Raw genomic sequence first — 19,817 nt, forward strand, 5'->3', positions numbered from 1 at the left:
ACTTTCATCTTCACTCTCATAACTCATAGCATTCAGACATCCTAGAGTGAAACTTTCACTTTCATTACTCCTAGGGTATATACTCGTATTCTTATAATACTACTCATTTACATTTCTATTTACGTTCTCTATTTTATTTACGTTATTTACATTTCTATTTTATTTACATTGTTGTGCACTGTCACTTGAAATAACTTATAAAACTATTTTCCATTGTTCACGTATATATACATTCATTACTTTCACTTGCTGTTTACACATTATTTACACATTATTTACAAATCCACTTGCACTGTTTTACTCAATAGAAAGATCGTAGTCACTCTTTTATCAATTGTCAGCCCTTTACCTCTTTCCACACGAGGTTTAGTAGGGGGTAAAGGTCACAGGGCCATTTGCATGGGGGTGAAAAAAGGCCTTGAAGTCAGCAAGAAGAAACATACGTACTCTCGCTTCGGAAGATGAGAGTAAACTGATAACGGAGGGCCAGCATGGAGGCCTGCTTTAGGGGTTATTCAGAGTTACCAATATTGGTTCTTGAAACAGCTAAGTCTAGCACTGATATGATTGGCAGGAAATCTAGACAATACATTATAAATTTGGTAGTTCCAGGTGAATGTAAATATCACTTAGGCTTCTCCCTTCCCTCCTTACATGTATATTTATTACGAAAATAGATTAGAGGCCTACTCAGGAGATATATATTCAGAGCTACCAATGTTATATCTTGAAACAGCTTTGTCTAGCACTGATATGATTGGCAGGAAATCTAGACAATACATTATAAATTAGGTAGTTCCAGGTGAATGTAAATATCACTTAGGCTTCTCCCTTCCCTCCTTACATGTATATTTATTACGAAAATAGATTATACGGCGTATTTCAAGGGGAAAAAAACAGCGAAAATTAGCGAACGAGTGCACGTGAGGTGTTGTCAGGTGATGATTAGCCAATTCCAGGTGTATAGCACTCTCACTTACCTTATTTCTTTCTTGTATATATTATTTGTTATAAGAATAGGATATAGGGCTTATTTCAATGGATGAAATCAGTGAAAAATTCCAGGGAAGATTTACTTAGCGTAGCACGGCCGGGCAGGCGAGAGGATAGGGTAATGGAGGAGGGGTAGGGAGGGGAGTCAAGAACGGGGAGAAATGGCTAAATTGTCAACAATGGATGGGAGTACAGATGAGATTAGGAGTGCTGACTAGTGTTGGACATTGGCAGTACTGATAGATGATACAAGCCCCCGCTTGGAAGCCCGGGTGAATTCAAAATAACACAGAATCACAAAAGCGACGCCCCGCGGTACGATCCCTTGCTCCCAAGCGTCACGAAAGTGACGCCCCGTGGTTAAGGGGTTAAACAAATCTCTTGCCCAACTTGTACATCCCCACAAAAAGTTCTCTGTGACCCAAACTACAGTAGACTACATACAGTCAGATCTCAGTATATGTTAGTTTGGTACATATGCTAAATTGATACAACGATGAACCAAACGCTATACTGTACACAGTTTTGCGATAATGACGGCAAAATTCGGTTATGTGATAATTGTGGTGGCCACATGCAACAGTCCTGTGTGTACACGTTACCTCTCATGTAAGCCAGTAGTCAGATGTTTGAACTAAGATGGCTGCAGTGTTTACATTCGCTGTGATTTTCTCTCTCGTTTTGTTTCGTGCATGCAAAGCCATTAAACCACTGTTCTATCTATCTATCTATTGCCAGATGCCATTTGACTTTGAGTTATTTCCTGTTGCCAAATAATAGTGCCAGCGAGCAGTGAAATGTTCAGTGTGCAGTATAAAATGGAGTGATAACGTGTGTGTGAAGTACTGTACTTAAACTTGTAACTTGAAAATCATGTCTGGCAAGGACGCTACCCATAGGGAAAAGTATGGTGATATGGGAGCACCAAGGGCAAGGCCAGTATGATAAGGTTTTTTGAGATTTTAGGTTAAGTGGCCTGTATCCCCATTGAACCCTTGTTATATCGACCTCGCCATGCGATAAAATTGATATGTGATGAGTGTTCACTTGGCATAATCCCATCGAATACTAAGGCATGATTGTACAGTAAGCTCTCATTTATCCATTGTAATTCAGCCAAGCCCTGTTCTGAATAATGTGAAACATCAAATATTGCATAGTAACCCTCCATTGGCTCAACATTTAGCATCACACCAGATATTGCATTACTGTCTGTCTTGACCCTATATCATGAAAACTTTGCCATGAGTAAAAGTTAAAAATTAAGCATAAAATGCAATAAAGTAATGATACAGTACAGAAATACAGTAATACATGCCGGTTGGGTACCAATTACGAGCTGGTTGATACCCGTTAGCGCTGGATTTTGCATAGAACCGCCAGTTACGTCCCATTTTGGCGCTGGATATTGCTTTAACCCCTAAAAGACAGGTGTCCGCATATGCTGTCCGAGGGTACAAGGGGCAGAAAGACGGGTGTCTGCATATGCAGTCACGTCCCCCCTGCCCCCCACTCCCACCCCACCCACCCAATCCCCCTACCACCACACCCACACACCATCCCCATGCACCCCATCCCCACCCCCCCACCCTGACCCCCCTGCTGCCACCCCACCTCCCCTTATCCCCCATCCCCAAATCCCCACAGCCTCCCCAAGTCCCTCCACAGTCCCCCCAACCCTTCCCACAGCCCCTTACCAGCCCTAACTCCCACCCTGTCCACCCCCAACCCCCCACTAACCACTCCTCATGCCCCCACCATCCCCCCAACCACCTCCTACTCCCTCGCAATCCCCCCACCACCCCCACCCCCTGCCCCCCATAACCTACCCCCACCACCCCCAACTCCCAACCCCTTACCTCCCCTTACACACCACCCTTACATCCCCATCCCCCAAACCCCCTCCACCCCCATAACAACCCCACCTCTCCAACCCCATAACAACCCCACCTTTCCAACCCCCCACCACCACCCCGATTTTCTACCCACTCCCCCACCCTTCTACCGACCAACCAACCCCCTCCCCACCCCTCACATCCCACCCCCCACCCAATACCCCCACCCCCACCCTACCACCCACACCCTGCCTCCCCTAACCATCCAGCCCACCCCCCCACACCACCTGACAATCCCCACCACCCCTCCCTCCCCCCACCACCACCTACAACAAATCCCCCACCATATCGTACCCCCCTATTATGCCTGTCCTGAGCATATGTCAAAACATTCCAATGCCTGTCTTTTCAGGGTTAATAGAACTGAGCCAGCATCGCTGAATATTGCATTGTGATGGATACTGTGACGATGGACAGATGAGAGTTTACTGTACAGTATGTGCTTCCCCGTGGCAAACATTGCTGTGTAGATGTAAAACATAAAACAGCGGCATTAAATTGGTTTAAAGCATTAAAAATTGGGGGAAATTATTAAGGAAATCTATCTATCTATCTATTACCAGACGCCTCAATCCCGTTTGGGGTGGCCACAAACAAATCGCCTCCAAGTCGCCCTGTCCCCCGCCATTTCACTGCCCTGCTCCCAACTCACACCCCCCTCTCGCATATACCTCTCCACCCCATCCCTCCATCTCATCCTCAGCCTCCCCCTCCCTCTTCCCCCCTCCACCTCACTCACATACGCTCTCTTCGTCAGTCTTTCACCCTCCATCCTCTCCACATGGCCAAACCACCTCAGTGTGTTCCTCATAACGCTTCCTATCACATCCACATTCACACCACAACGCTTCTTTATATCCTCATTTGTCAGCCTGTCTCTCCACGTGACTCCACAGGCTCCTCTTAAATAACTCATTTCCACTGCTCTCACTCTTGACTTGTGTCCTTCCAACAATGTCCAAGCTTCACTTCCGTACGTTAGAGTTGGTATCACAATACTGTCATGTAGTAACTTTTTCACTTCCATGCTCACTTCCCTGTTTCTTATCAATGCTTTCAAGGAACCAGCAACCTTTCTTCCCTGCTGTACCCTTTCAAGCACTTCACCCTCCAAACCTCCATCCTTACTCATCACACTACCCAAATACTTAAACGTACTCACATTTTCCAATTCCTCACCATCCAACCTCGCTGTACATTCACTAACTTCACCTCTCTCAAAGACCATCACTTTACTCTTCCCTACATTCACCTTTAGGTTCCGTTTCTTACACACTCTCTCAAACTCATCCACCAAGCCTTGCAGCTCCCCTTCATCTTCACTCAACAACACAGTATCATCTGCAAACAACAGTACAGGGAGTTTCCAAACACTATCCTCTCTCACCAGGGCCACTCCAACATCCACTACCCTACCTTGTACCTCTTTTATTACCCCATCCATGTACAGATTGAACAACCATGGAGACATGACACATCCCTGTTTCAACCCAACTTTCAAAGAGAAAAATTCACTTAGTTCACCATCCACACACACTACAGCCTTCGCACCATCGTACATACTCTTCACAGCATTCAACAACTTCCCATCTACTCCATATATTCTTAACACTTTCCACAATCCTTGTCTATCCACCCTGTCATATGCTTTCTCCAAATCCATGAAAGCTGCATACAACTTCTTTCCCTTCTCTAGAAACTTTTCCACTAAAGATCTAAGAATGAATATCTGATCTACACAACCTCTTCCCTTCCTAAAGCCTCCCTGTTCTTCTCCAACTAATTTCTCTGTTCTTTCTCTAACTCTGTCTATAAGTATCCTACCATACATTTTTCCTCTTATACTAAGAAGACAAATGCCCCTATGATTACCACACACTTCTTTTTCCCCTTTTCCTTTGTACAAGGGAATAATTATACCTGACTTCCAATCCTCCGGGACTTTACCTTCCTCCCAGGCCAATCTGCACATCTTCCACATCCATTCTACTACTATCTCTCCCCCATGCTTCAGCATTTCACCACACACTCCATCAATTCCTGGGGCTTTCCCCGATTTAACTTTCTTCATTGCTTCCACAACTTCTATCCTACTGATTTCTTCCTGTCTTCTCACCTCCCTCCTTCTCCCAGCCATTCCCCAGCCACTTATACTCGCATTACTTCCATCCTCTACATTCAACAATTCCTTAAAGTGTTCTCTCCATCTGTTCACTTTTTCTCCCTTCTCCACTAGTAATCTACCATTTTTACCTTTCACTCCCCTTCTAACTTCACTTCCACCCTGTCTTACTCTTTTCACTTCTCTCCAGAACATTTTCTTACAGTCCCTCCACTTTACACTCAAATTCCTTCCAAATTCCTCATCCACTCTCTTCTTACTCTCTCTTACTAATCTTTTCACCTCTCTCCTTCTTTCCACATATAACTCTCTCTTCCGCCTCTCAACTTCTTCCACGCCCCTATTTCTCATCCATTCATTGTATGCTTTCTTCTTTTGTGCCACAGCCTGTTTCACCTCTTCAGTCCACCACGCTGTTCCTTGCACCCCCCTCCGTCTTCTCTTCCTTCCACACACCACATCACATGCTGCACATATTTCTTCTGTAAATATCTTACACACACCTTCCATGTCTCCCATCTGCTCCAATTCATATTTGCCCAATCGTTCCTCTACTTCTCTCTTATACTCTGCCTTTTTCTCATCCTCTTGTAACCTCTCCACTCTCCTTGCAACTACTCCTTCCTCTCGTCTTTCCCTTCTTCTATTCCTCCATCTTACTTGCATCCTAATTCTGGCCACCACCAAGTAGTGGTCAGAAAGTCCACTCCCCCAACCTCTATACACTCTTGCATCCTTTACACATCTTCGCATCCTTTCATCCACACACACATAATCAATCATTGCCTTCCTTTCATTCAGTTCACCACCCACCCTTCTCATCACTCGCCATGTATACCTGTGGATCATTTTATGCCTGAAGAGGGTATTGGCTATCACCAACCCCCTCCCAGCACAAATGTCCACTAACGCACTCCCATTCTCATCTATCTCAGCAGGCACACCCCACTCACCAACTATTCCATCCACCTTCACATTACCAACTTTACCATTCATATCACCAATCAAAAACACTCTCTCATTCCTTCCAAACTTTTCCATGCACACTTCCACATTTGTCCAGAACTCTTCTCTCACTCTTCTAGCACGATCTTGCGTTGGCGCATACAGTACACACACACAATCGCCCACATTTGTATTCCAACTTTCAACTTTACCCACACAATCCTTGACCCAACTGATCCATACTGTCTTATGCTCTTCTTCCATCTTTTACTCACAACTATACATACTCCTTCCTTTGCCCTCTCATTCTCACCTACTCCTGCATATATACCCCATCCATACTCCCATTCTCTCACACTTTCTCCTCTCCATTTTGTTTCAGTTATTCCACATACATCCACTTTCACATCCTCAAGCACCTGGACAATCTCTCTCTCTCTTTCACCTCATCATTCGCTCCCCTTACATTCCAGGTTCCAATTACAATGTCCTTTGTCCGGTCCTTGGTCGTCATCGTTTGGTCAGTCCTTGTCCGAGGCTTATTGTTTGTTTTTTTAGTTAGTTGTTTTCCGGGGAGGGGCACTAACCCTCCGCCAACCCTTTTAGTCGCCTTTTACGACAAGCAGGGATACTGGGGGAGTATTCTTGAAAAAAACCCCTACCCTCAGGGGGAAATCATCCTCTATATGAATCGGTTATGTTAAGGAAAGTTTTTTGGATACTGTATTGAGTTTTCAGTTCCCTAGCCTCATCACCTTCCATACCTTGCTTTCTCATTCTTTCAGTTATCATATCTGTCCACCTTCCACCTTCGTGGCTTATGACACCTTGAAACTTGCTCAGATGCACACTTTTCAGCACCATATTCACACCCGTTCTCCCCACTTGCCCATACTATCTAAGCCCATGCTCTGCAACTCGGATTGTCTGCTCACCTTCTTATTGCACATCTTTCATGATTTGCATTCTGCCTTATCATGTACACCCATACCCTTATTTCTGGGAGTGTTGTGTACAAGTGGGAGTGTTCAGTCAGCAATTTTTTTTTTTTTTTTTTTTTTTCAAATGCAAAGAAGAAGGAACCCGATGCCCGGGGCTTGTAAATTGTTCTCTCCAAGAGAAAATAAAAAATCAACAGAGAGCCAAATTCAAGAACCGTTCATTTGAGATGCCTGGACACACTTCATTTGAAAGACTGGAGATGATAAGCAAGAGGAAATACGGATAGAGGGAGACAGTTCCAGAGTTGACCTCTTGCATACACGAAGGGCTGGGAGTAACAATTAATACTCACATGAAAGAGCAGGGAAGAAAGGTTGCTGGTTCCTTGAAAGCAGTGATAAGAAACAGGGAAGTGAGCATGGTATTGAAAAAGTTACTACATGACAGTATTGTGATACCAACTCTAACGTATGGAAGTGAAGCTTGGACGTTGTTGGAAGGACACAAGTCAAGAGTGAGAGCAGTGGAAATGAGTTATTTAAGAGGGGCCTGTGGAGTCACATGGAGAGACAGGCTGACGAATGAGGATATAAAGGAGCATTGTGGTGTGGATGTGGATGCGATAGGAAGCGTTATGAGGAACACACTGAGGTGGTTTGGTCATGTGGAGAGGATGGAAGGTGAAAGACTGACGAAGAGAGTGTATGTGAGTGAGGTGGAGGGGGGAAGAGGGAGGGGGAGGCCGAGGATGAGATGGAGGGATGGGGTGGAGAGGTATATGAGAGAGGGGGGTGTGAGATTGGAGCAGTGCGGTGAAATGGCGGGGGACAGGGTGACGTGGAGGCGATTTGTTTGTGGCCACCCCAAATGGGATTGAGGCGTCTGGCAATAGGTAGAGAGATAGATGAAAGAGTTGGACAGAAAAGGGATGAGCGTTTGTTGCCACGTGCTACACCCCCACCGAGGGATGCGGGCAGACAGTTCAGAGGAGCAATGACCATTAAAGTAGTGATAGAAAAGAGATAAAGATGCAACATTGTGGTGAAGAGACAGAGGTGGAAGAGAGCTAGTGAGAGGAGGAGAGTCAATGAGGTGAAAAGCCTTTGACTCCACCTTGTTGAGAAGAGCTGTATGTGGGGAGCCTTCCCTTACATGAGAGTTATACTCTGCTCAGGGGCAAATAAAACCCATGTATAAAGTCAACAGCTGTGCAGGGGTAAAGAAAGCACAGAGTCAGCTTAGCATACCCAGTCTCTTGGAAACAGATTTCATAAGAGGGGTAAAATGTTCTTTCCAAGTTAAATCCCAAGAGAATGAAACTCCAAGTATGTTTATCCCGTGGGTGGTGCAATTTCCTTTTTTTATCCCACCCCATGGTGTGCAAAAAATGAAGAAATTATTATTATTTTATTATTTTTTTTTTTTTTACAGACTTGAAGATAAACATCCAGGGCATCATCTGGTGAAAAAGAAAATAATCTCTCTCTCTCCATCTTTGCGTAGGGTCATGCGTAAGTTTACGTAAGGGAGTAGTGAGAAAACGAAAAAAAAAAACCTTTTTTTTTTTTTTTATAAACATGAAAGTAAACATCCAAGGCATTATCTGGTGAAAAGAAAAAAAATCTCTCTCTCTCTCTCTCCGTCTTTGCGTAGCACCATGTGTAAGTTTGTGTAGGGGTGGAGTAGTTAACAGTGATACACAGCCAATACAGCCTGAGCTGTGGCTCACAGTTCGATGCTTCCCAGCTTAAGCTGTGGCTCACAATCCACAGATTAAAGATGATGCAAGATTGAACTGGATATTGTTAAAGAGTAGAGGGTACTCCTGTGGAAGATTTTGTCAGGTTGATAGATGTAAGAACTGGGTTTTTGATGCATTAAAAACAAGATTATTTTTACCCCAATCAGAGATATGAGCCAGGTCGGACAGTTGGTGTGCTATAGCCTCAATCCATGTTTGTTGAAGTAACTGCTGAGACGGACATTGCGGGAAGCAGATGGAATGGCGAAGGGTGGAGTTATCTGCATATGAGGAAATAGAGTTAGATGTACAGCTTAGAAGGTCATTGATGAAAAAGTGGAAGAGAGCCCTGAGGAACACCGCTATTGATAGCTCTAGGAGAAGAACGGTGGCCGTCTACAACAGCAGCTATAGAATGACCAGAAAGGAAGCTAGAGATAAAGGCACAGATAGAAGGATAGGAACCATAAAAGGGCATTTTTGGAAATTGAAAGTTTACATCAGACTCGATTGAAAGCCTTTGAGATGTCAAATTCAGTGGCAAAGCTTTTGCCTAAGTCCCAAAAGAAGGATGACCAGGAGTCTGAAAGGTAGGTGAGAAGATGCAAGTGGAGCATCCCTGACAGAACCCATACTTATGATCAGACTGAAGTCTGTGATAGGAAAGATGGTTTAAATTTTTTTTTGCCAAGGATTGACTCAAAAACTTTTGAAACACAGGTTGTTAAAGCAATTGAGCGATAGTTAGAGGGCTGGAAATGGTCACTCCTCTTTGAAACAGGCTGAATGAGAGCAAACTTCTAACAAAAAGGAAAAGTACAAGTTGATAGACAAAGGCAAAAGAGTTTACCTAGGCAGGGTGTAAGCACAGAAGCAGTTCTTGAGGACAACAGGAGAGGTCCCATCAGGTCCATTTGCCATTTTAGTACTGATGCCATTGATGGAAGAAAATATATCAATTGAAGAAATTTTAATGTCAACCATGAGGAAGTCTGAGGGGGGAAGTGATGGAATTCGATGAGAAAGTCTGAGCGAAGAGTTCTACCTTATCAGTGGAAGAAATAGGTACAGAGCCATTTGAGTAGAAAAGAGGAGGGAAGGATGATGAAGTTATTAGAAAGGTTTTTGGCAAGGTGCCAAAAGGAGCAGGAAGAATTTGAGTTGAAGATTTCAGAGCATTTAGTCTGTCTATTGCCAGATGCCTCAGTCCTGTACAGGGTGGCCATAGACAAATTGCCTCCATGTTGCCCTGTCCAATGGCATTTCACTGCCCCAGCTCACACACCCCTCTCTCATATACCTCTCCATCCCTTTATCTCATCCTTGCCCTCCTCCTCCTCCTCCTCCCTTTCCACCCCTCCACCTCACTTGCATACACTCTTCTCATTAGTCTCTCGCTGTCCATCCTCTCCACATGGCCAAATCACCTCAGTGTATTTCTCCTAACTTTTTCTATCACATCCACACCACAATGTTCATTCACCTCCTTATTTGTCAATCTGTCTCTCCACATAACTCCACATGCTCCTCTTATTTTCACTGCTCTCACTCTTGTATCCTTCCAACAAGGTCCAAGCTTTACCTCCATACATTAGGGTTGGTATCACAATATTGTCATGCAGTGACTTTTTTACTTCCATGCTCACTTCCCCCTTCCATATCACTGCTTTCAAAGAACCAGCAGCGTTTCTTCCCTGTTGTACCCTTTCAAGCACTTCACCCTCTAAACTTCCATCCTTACACATCACACTACGCTAGTACTTAAACGCATTCACATTTTTCATTTCCTCATCATCCAGCCTCACCGTACATTCAGTAGCTTCATTTCTCTCAGAGACCATAACTTTACTCTTCCCTACATTCACCTTTATATTCTGTTTCTTACACACTCCCAAATTCACACCAGGTCTTGCAGTTCCCCTTCATCTTCACTTAACAATACGGTATCATCTGCGTACAATAGTAACTGCCCTCTCTCATTAGGGTCACTCCAACATCCACTGCCCTTTTAGAACCCCATATTTATACAGATTGAACTGCCATGGGGACATATCCCAGTTTCAATCCAACATTCAAATAAAAAAATTCACTTAGTTCACTATCCACACACCCTGCAGCCTTAGCCCCCTCATACAACCTCTTCACGGCATTCAGCAACTTCCTGTTTACTCCATATATTCTTATCTCCTATGTGCCGGTTGATGTGTATAGCCATCACGATTTTGGGCGGGAGCAATGCCGGTTGACATGTTTAGCTGCAAGCGTCTTCCCGCCACCCTTTGAATTTTAACTTATCCTTACTCATAAACGGGACCCCCTGGAGACGTGGGGATACTTCATTTGAAAGAGAAAGAGTTGATGAGTCTTATGTATCTCTAATTTTTTTCTCTAGCTGTTTGGCAGATATTAGGGTTTGAAGCAAGGGTACAGTATTTTTTCCAGAATCAGGAATCCCCCATAGAGAGGAGCGTGTGAAATCGGAAAACCCCCGGCATGTAGGGTTTAATACTTCCCACATTCTTTCCCTATCCATCCTGTCATATGCTTTCTCCAAATCCATGAAGGCCGCATACAACTTCTTTCCCTTCTCAAGAAGCTTTTCCACTATAGTCATAAGAATGAATATCTGATGTACACAACCTCTTCCCTTCCTAAAACCTCCCTGTTCTTCACCAACTAATTCCTCTGTTATATCCCCAACTCTGTCAATAATTATCCTACCATATACATTTCCCATTCCAGTAAGAAGACTAATGCCCCTATGATTACCACACACTTCTCTTTCCCTTTTTCCTTTGTACATGGGAATAATTATATCTGACTTCCAATCCTCTGGGATGCTACCTTCCTCCCAGGCCAATCTGCACATCCTCCATATCCATTCTGCTACTATCTCACCCCCATGCTTTAGCATTTCACCACACATTCCATCAATTCCTGGGGCTTTCCCCATTTTGACTTTCTTCATTACTTCCACCACTTCCATCCTACTCTTTTCTTCCTCTGTTCTCACCTCCCTCCTTCTCCCAGTCATTCCCCAGCCTCTTATACTCACGTTCCTTTTATATTCTTTGTTCAACAATTTATTAAAGTGTTTTCTTCATCTGCTCACTTTTTCTTCCTTTTCCACTAGCAATCTAACATTTTTATCTTTCACACCTCGACTTCTTTATCACCCTGTCAGACTCTCTTTACCTCTTTCCAGAACATTTTCTTACATTACCTTCGTTTTACATTTAGTACGAATGAAATTATTTTTAGCAGAGCAAAGAACAGACTTGGCACGATTCTGGACAGAAACATATAAGAGATGAGATTCAGGAGTGGGTTGGCTCCGGTATCCATTGTAGGCCTTTTCCTTGTTGTGGACAGCATTAGAACAAGTGTGATTAAACCAAGGTTTCTCTGCATTAGTCAAAGGATATAAAAAGGAAAGTATGTTTCCATGCCTGAAAGAATAACCTCCATAATGTGCAAGGCACACTCAGATGGCTTTCGGCCGTTGAAACAGTAATCATTCCAGGGAAAATCAAAGAAGTACTGCCTTAGGGCCTCCCAATCAGCAGCTCCGAAGTGCCACAATGACGCTTCTTTGGAGGGTCCACAGACTACTGGAGCGATAAGACAGGGTAGGGTGATAAGGTTGAGATCGGAGGAGCCCAACAGAGAGGAAAGATTAATAGCATTAGCAGAGGGATTAATTGTACGGAAGAGGTCAAGTATGTTGGAACCTTCTCCAAGGCAGTGAGGGACACAGATAGGATACTGTACAAGCTGCTCCAGGTCATTAAGGATAGAAATGATGTAGGCTTGTTCACCAGGTGGATCAATGAAAGGAGAGGAGAGCCAAAGATGTTGGTGAACATTGAAATCTCGTAGAATGGAGATTTCAGAGAAAAAAGAAATGGATAGAATGTGTTCCATCTTAGAGGTATGATAGTCGAAGAATGTTTCATAGTCAGTAGAATTAGGATATAAGTAAACAACACAGATATATTTAGTCAGAGAATGTTAGGATAGCCGAAGCCAGAGAGTAGAGAATTCTGAAAGTTCAGGAACACGAAAGTAAGATATGTCAGTGCGTACATATAGTGTATAGTACACAACAGCCACCTTTGGCTTTGAAATGAGTATAGAGAAGCCAGGAGGATACAGAGAAAGGATAGCTATCAGTCGCCTCAGACAGTTGAGTCTCGGTTAGGAAAAGAAAGTGAGATTTATCGGAGGAGAGTTGGTGCTCAACAGAGAGAAAGTTAGAGGAAAGGCCATGAATGTTGTGGAAATTAAAAAGAAGTGAGTGAGACAGTGGTTCCAGGCATCTCACTGGGTCGTCACCAGGAGAGGAGTTGATGGTTGGGGCTTTGATGGTCCCCCTCCCTTGGGGAGTCTGAGGCTTGGTTAGTGAATCCTTTTCTTTTTTCTTTCTTTCTTTCTTTTTTAATAGGAAGTGAAGTGTGTAATGTGTGTTCAGTTTAGTGTTGACAGTTAGAGAAACTTGTCTTGAAGAGCTCTCTGGCTTACTCTTTGTGTTACTGAAACACTGAAAAATTTCAGCAAAGAGGGGATGTTCAGGAGCTAGTCCCGAGGGCTGATGAAATGTGAGCTCCAGCTTTCCCTGTCATAGCTTTCCATCCACCTTTGGAGTACCGCCCCACCCAACTGGTGCTACAGTCTGCTCCCTTTTGCCGAACATGCATTAATTATATGCTTATAAAGTGCAGCAGTTGATTCAGTACCTGTACACTATGCTGGCATAGGAGAAGCAGAACTGATCCACATACCAACAGGAATATATCAGTGATGCAGTTTACCAAGAATTGGCACATACCTCTAATATGCAGTCAGTGCAGACCATGTTTTTTACACGAAACTAAGCGACTTTTATCATTCACTAATTGATGTCTAATTTTATAAGTGGAATTGTTAAGATTAGTAAACTTTAGAAAAAAGAGAACTTATGGTATGACAGTAAATCCTCATTAAAAGTTTCCTTTCTCTGTCTCTCTGTCTTTCTCTCTTCATATACAGTATATATATATATAACTGTATATATATATATATATATATATATATATATATACATATACACATATGTATACATTTACATACATGTACAGTACCCTCGCGTCTAAGATGGGTTTGTCCATGACGTTTCGCATCCAAGACGGAGACCATAAATAATAAAACAAAATATTGCTGTAATACGGTTGCATATGTCCAATACGGAACCAGTGGTTCATAACGGCCCAAATCTGAGGAGAATATGCCTATAACGGTCTCACCAGGTCCAATACGGTTCCCACGCCCAGGAGAGTGACGTGGTTGAGATGTTGTCCAATAAAATGTTGTATTGGCATCTGGTCACATGATGAGCGAGCGGAGCTAGCTTTTGTCTCACCAGAGCATCGTGGACATACTTACTACTTGTTGCACTCAGCGTTTGCTCCTAGGTTATTGCCTCACCTTATGTAACCATGCCTAGGAAACCGTCTGCTAACCCCTTGAAATGCTGCCATCTACCTCAGGATACTAAGCTGGAGATAAGCTCAAAAACACACACTTTAAAGGTGAGGAAATTTGGTATAGTGCCAAAATAGGTCTAGATTGATGTTTTTAAGGGCACTTTTTGAGGATTTTATGACAATATTAATTTTTTCCATAACGTCTTGTGTTGGTCCAAAACGTTTTTCATCTTAGCCGGGACCCTTAGGTGACAATATTACCATCTTGGACATGAGGGTACTGTATATACTGTATATATATATATATATATACTATAAAGTATGCTTGCATCCAATCGGCTTGCGCGGGCCGATTACACTTGGTTCACAGACTACACAGACTACACACACATCCAAAGCCACTACAACACTACAGTTACACTTACAAGCACTTCTCACCCTACATACAATCTCTACCAGACAGCCTAAGCCACTTGGTAGAGATACATTGGCTGTATCGTCCCCACTTTGGTAGGGATAGGCCGGTCCTGCAGTGGACATTCAAATGGCTGATGAGATGAAATATATATATATATATATATATATATATATATATATATATATATGAGGCGTCTAGAGCCAAAGGGGCATCCCCACCAATATACTAGTTTTGAGTTAGGTAGGGGAGACAACAGGCTTAACCCTCTTCTCAGTGACAGCACTGGTTGCCATACAAGATTCAGCCTTCTGGACAGTGGTAGAGGGGCTCAAAGTCACGTGGGTTTGTCCATGCTGCCGGGCGAACAAATCAGAGCAGGCAGGCATCTAAGCCACACAGCCCAAACCAATCAGCATTCTCACTCTCTGCCACTCCCCCAGAGCAGCCAATCAGCAAGCGTGTGGCCCGCCCGGTGTGCCGGTGAGGCTTCCCTCCCGTGTTCACTGAGGTGTATAATTATTACGTATTGGATTTTTACCCCATTTATTGTGGATTATTGGTGACAAGATGAGCTGTTGTTATTGGGGTTGAAAGGGGGGTGACAAGATGAGTTCATCACATAGTTACAGTGAGGAGGTGGTGCCTATAACCTCTCATAAGTGTCAGAAGTGTGTGGAGAAGTGGAAAAAGGTAGAAAGGAAGAGGAAAAGAGAGTGGTGAGGGGAGACAGCGGGAGGGGGCATGGCACCGAGGAGGCAGAGTTGGATGTCGATCTCCTAGATGACGACCCCACCATTTAATCCCCCACTACCCCTTCTCAATTTACTTAAGCACTACACTAAATGGCTCGCTTGGTAAGCTGCTGTACTCACGCAGTTGCAAGCGCTGGTTCGAATCCTCACAATATTTAATTAAAAACACCATATTGGTAGGGGCGAGTATGAGGAAGTATGGTGTTTTGTGAGAGTAAGATCCTTTACTGGTTAGAGACCGCTTTTTATTTGACATTTATTTTTGGTCATAATTCCTTTACTATTGAAAATATTTATCTCATTTTAATCAGGCTTCCACCAGACTGTTTCATTCAGCCTTGGAAGGACCTACTTTATATTAGTGCAGGAGTTAGTGGCTTTATCTAACCTCTCTGGTCTGAAGTGTTTGTCGTATTATTAAAATTATCTGGAGAAAGCAGGAATAAAATTTTAAGGGGGTCATTGGCTAACGGCCATACCACGTTGAGTACACTGCTTCCCATTCGATCAGCGAAGTTAAGCAACGTTGGGTCTGGTTAGTACTTGGATGAGTGACCGCCTCGGAACACCAGATGCTGTTGGCATCCCTACGTCAAGTGGGGTTGGTGGAGGATTAGTGCCCCTCCCTGTAAAAACAATTAACTCTAAGCCCTTGGCCACCCCGTCTGGGATACATGGCGTCTGGCAATGAATGAATGAAAAAAACTACACTACTTTTTTTTTTTAGTGTAATTATTTCAATCTATTATGGTAGAGGAAAAATGATAACTGCATTGATTTCAGTTTTAGTTGTCAAAAACGTGAAATTACAGGAATAATTATTCGTTTATTAATATTAAGTGAACTGGAATCTTCAGTTAATAAAGTTTTGTACATTAATACATTTGTTGATGTTTTTTCTGCTATGTTTTTAAATCCCTACAATATGTTATTATGCCCACGTATAAATTGGGGGTTTGGTTTACTGCCTATTTTGTGGTTACGGTTATTATTGTTTTGTTTTTTTGGCTTTACATGTAGAGCATAGGCGCTGATGATCATTTTGATGTATGAAAGGTTTGTTTATTGCCTTCTGGTTATGACGTTGCCATAAACACAACTTTAAAGCATCATAACTCAAAGTACATTTTGGCGCCGATGCCCCTTTGGTTCTAGACGCCTCATATATATATATATATTTATATATATATATATATATATATTTATATATATATATACACACTAGGTTCGCACAGTGCGCGTCATCGCAGTGTGCGATTCGCATTGTGCGCGAGTGACCAAAAATCATAACCAAAAACCCTTCAATGCGCAAGTTTACCGCACCGAACGCGAGGCAGAGGCAAGGAGTGGCTCAAAAATGCCATTTTCTACTAGTGCACGACCACCCCTCACACAGCGCGTCACGTGTCGTCATGTTGATGCGCAGAAATTCCCGGCCATTCTACTGCACAGCTTGGGGTACAAGGGAGCGGGCGCGCCATAACAGTCCTGGCTCGTGCACTATGCGGATCCGCTCTCTACAGCTAACCTGTTGTGTACAACGTGTGGTGTTTTTTGTGCTGCCTGTACTTCGGCGCACCATGGCTCCAACCCCAAGAGTTAAGAAACCTCTGATGCACGCCACCAAGTTAAAGATCATTAAGATGAAGGAGGAGGGTCAAGGAAACACTGGTATCGGGAGAACCCTGGGACTGGCTGAATCTACAGTGAGAACTGTGTGGAAGAACCGTGAAACCATAAAGGCTGTAGTGAAGTCGTACGGTGCCTCTGACCTAGGCGGCCATTCGCGGGTGGGAAATCGTGCTATTATACTAATGGAGCGCTATCTTGCCACCTTCATAATGAGGAAAGAAAAGGAAGGTGTTCCACTGAATGGAAGATTTATTCGGAACCAAGCCCAGCTCTTTTACAAGGCAGCATCTCGCATTTTAAAATTGGAAAAACCATTCAGGGCATCGGTTGGATGGGTGGACCGTTTTCTGAAGCGCAAGGAACTCCGTTACGTGAAAGTGTCTGGTGAACGTGCCTCTGCCGATGAGCTGGCCGAGAGAGACTATCCTGCGATATTTCAAGTGATTATTGAAGAGGGACAGTACACCAAGGACCAGATCTACAACATTGATGAAACGTCGTTATATTACAAGGCCATGCCCAAATCAACTTACATCGCTAAAAGACAGAAACAAGCCCATGGTCGCAAGCTCCAGAAGTGCAAGATGATGGTAATGTTCACTGTAAACCTGTCTGGGAGCTACAAGATGAGGCCAGTTGTTGTACACACAGCTTCACACCCAAGGTGCTACAAAAACCTCACGAACATGGATGCAAGTGGTGTGTATTGGTACAAGTCCGCAAATGGTTGGATGACCGGTAACATTATGGCAGACTGGTTAACGAGGCGGTGTGTCCCTGATGCCAGGGCCAAGTGTCAGTAACTGGGCATTCCATTTAAGATGCTCCTTGTGCTTGATAATGCACCAAGTCACCCTCCATACCTTGAAGATCTTCATAAGGATTGTCGTTTTGTGTTTCTGCCGCCCCGCACGACGTCACTAGTGCAGCCTCTGGATCAAGAACTAATCGCCACAGTGAAGCATTTCTACCATAAGCAAGTGTATGACTACCTACGCAGGAAGACCGACACATAAGTGGAGCTTCATGCCCTACAAGAAGATCACGACGAAGACCTTGATGAGGCATCTGCTCCCGTTCCATCTCCACCAGCACCTGTATCCCGACCTGCTACAGATGCCATGACTGTTGGGGCATTTTGGCGTAACTTTACGGTGAAGGACACAGTTGAATTTCTCATACAATCCTGGCACCAGATTACACCTGCAACGGTGAACCATGCGTGGCGAATGCTCGTGCCTCACTTATGCATCACCCAGGAGATGGCCATTCAACCACTGGCCGAGGCTGAGGCAGCAACATTGACAGCAGCACAAGCTGTACCAGGTTTCGAGGATGTTACATTGGCGGACATACAAGAAGTGCACACTGCTACTGAGGACCAGCCTCCCGAGGAAGTGTTGCAGCGGATAGACGAGGCTGACGCAGAACCCGACGCCAGAGAGAGTCAAGTTGAGCAGCCTAGCGTGATGGAAGGCAGGTCTGAGCTGTGTATGTCAAACATTAGCAAGATCCTTGCTGCCATGGATAAGCTCAAGGAAGAGGTGAAGGAACAGGAAGTGAGTAACCTAAGAACGGAGGAACTTCTGGTTGGTATCGACAAATTCTTCCGTTTCTACACAGACAGGCACAGGGAAGAAATAAACAGGAGAAGACAGACGCTCATAACAAGCTACAAACAGCGAGCTCAAGTTGGTGAAATTGCGGAACCAGCGACATCGTCTGCTCCTGTTCCTGTTGAGGATGAAGAGGATGCAATGTCAGAAGTGTCAGCATTGGACTTTGAAGGGTTTATGGCCGAAGTGAGTGACTTTGATGCTCCTGGGGAAGGTGATCAAGAGGAGTCTGCAGAGGGAAGTGTTGGTGCGGTGGGGAGTGCGGCGCTGTAAGTGTTGCCGCGCCTCGGAACCCCTGTTATTTAAGGTCATCAGGCCTGTTGTCTACCGTTGTTAAAGTGACTACCCATATTTTTGTTATTGTAGCTATAGCTTTAGTATAATGTCTGAAACATATGACCTTTATTATGTCTCTAAGGGCCAAAAAATGTCCAGGTATGAGGGGGTACCGCCCATATGTAATTATTCCCATAAGATTATGTATTCCTAGTACGCGAATTCCCAGTGCGCAAGCTTGTGCACCGCCCAATCTCTCGCACACTGTGTGAGTATACCGTATATGTATATATGTATATACGGTATACATATATATTTCATTCATTCATTCATCGTCCAGTCCTGTATTTCCCCATGAGGAGCGTAGGAGCCCGGGACTAGGCAAGATGGTATTGACATTTATGATGAGAGTGACCAGCCTCACTCATCCCTGAGTGGCATTACATGAGCAGTAAACCTCAACCACCCCATGGATATAAACCTGCACCGGCTCAATCCAGTTGGGAACCTTAATTACTCACTAAACCACCAGGTGCCATAATTTGGTTATATGGTTACCACCCAGTGTAGTAAATGGTTTCCTGGTGTACGGAAACCATTTGGCTTGTCGCTCAGTGTAGCATCACCCACAGGCAGAGGGAAGAGGAAAGAATGAAGGAAAGAAAGAAAGAAGAGGGAGTGTAAAGTCACCCATAGGCTATATATCTAAATCTATCTATCTGTCTATCTGTCTATCTATCTATCTATATATATATATATATAGATAGATAGATAGATAGATATAGATATAAATGGCAGTAAAATGGCCTAGTAATAAAATTGGAGTTCTTCATTTAAAGCAGCTTTATCAGTTTCCTTCATTGTACAGAAGCAGTTGTCTTAGATGGTGGTGACTATCATTCTCTCATTTGATGTAGTGCTGCCTACTTTCTCCTTCACCTGTATCGTTTATTTTCTGTGTCTGCCCTCTCTTCCTAATTTTTCCATCTTTCTTGTCTCCTTTTATTACTCTTCTTTCCATTT

At 43.8% G+C, this 19,817-nt stretch overlaps 1 protein-coding gene and 1 non-coding gene across 2 annotated transcripts in view; both read left to right on the forward strand.

Annotated features, from left to right (window-relative positions):
* LOC145403617 (40-kDa huntingtin-associated protein-like) overlaps window positions 1-19,817 on the forward strand; it is an 88,574-nt gene that overhangs the window by 39,796 nt on the left and 28,961 nt on the right. The gene's annotated exons all lie outside the window — the stretch shown is intronic.
* LOC145403901 (5S ribosomal RNA) lies at window positions 15,736-15,854 on the forward strand. Its single transcript, XR_013898093.1, has one exon. It is a non-coding gene; the product is annotated as a 5S ribosomal RNA (ribosomal RNA).

The sequence above is a fragment of the Coenobita brevimanus genome, chromosome 61 (assembly GCF_032717465.1).
Source record: "Coenobita brevimanus isolate Jiangsu-jjx chromosome 61, ASM3271746v2, whole genome shotgun sequence".
Classification (NCBI taxonomy): Eukaryota; Metazoa; Arthropoda; class Malacostraca; order Decapoda; family Coenobitidae; genus Coenobita; species Coenobita brevimanus.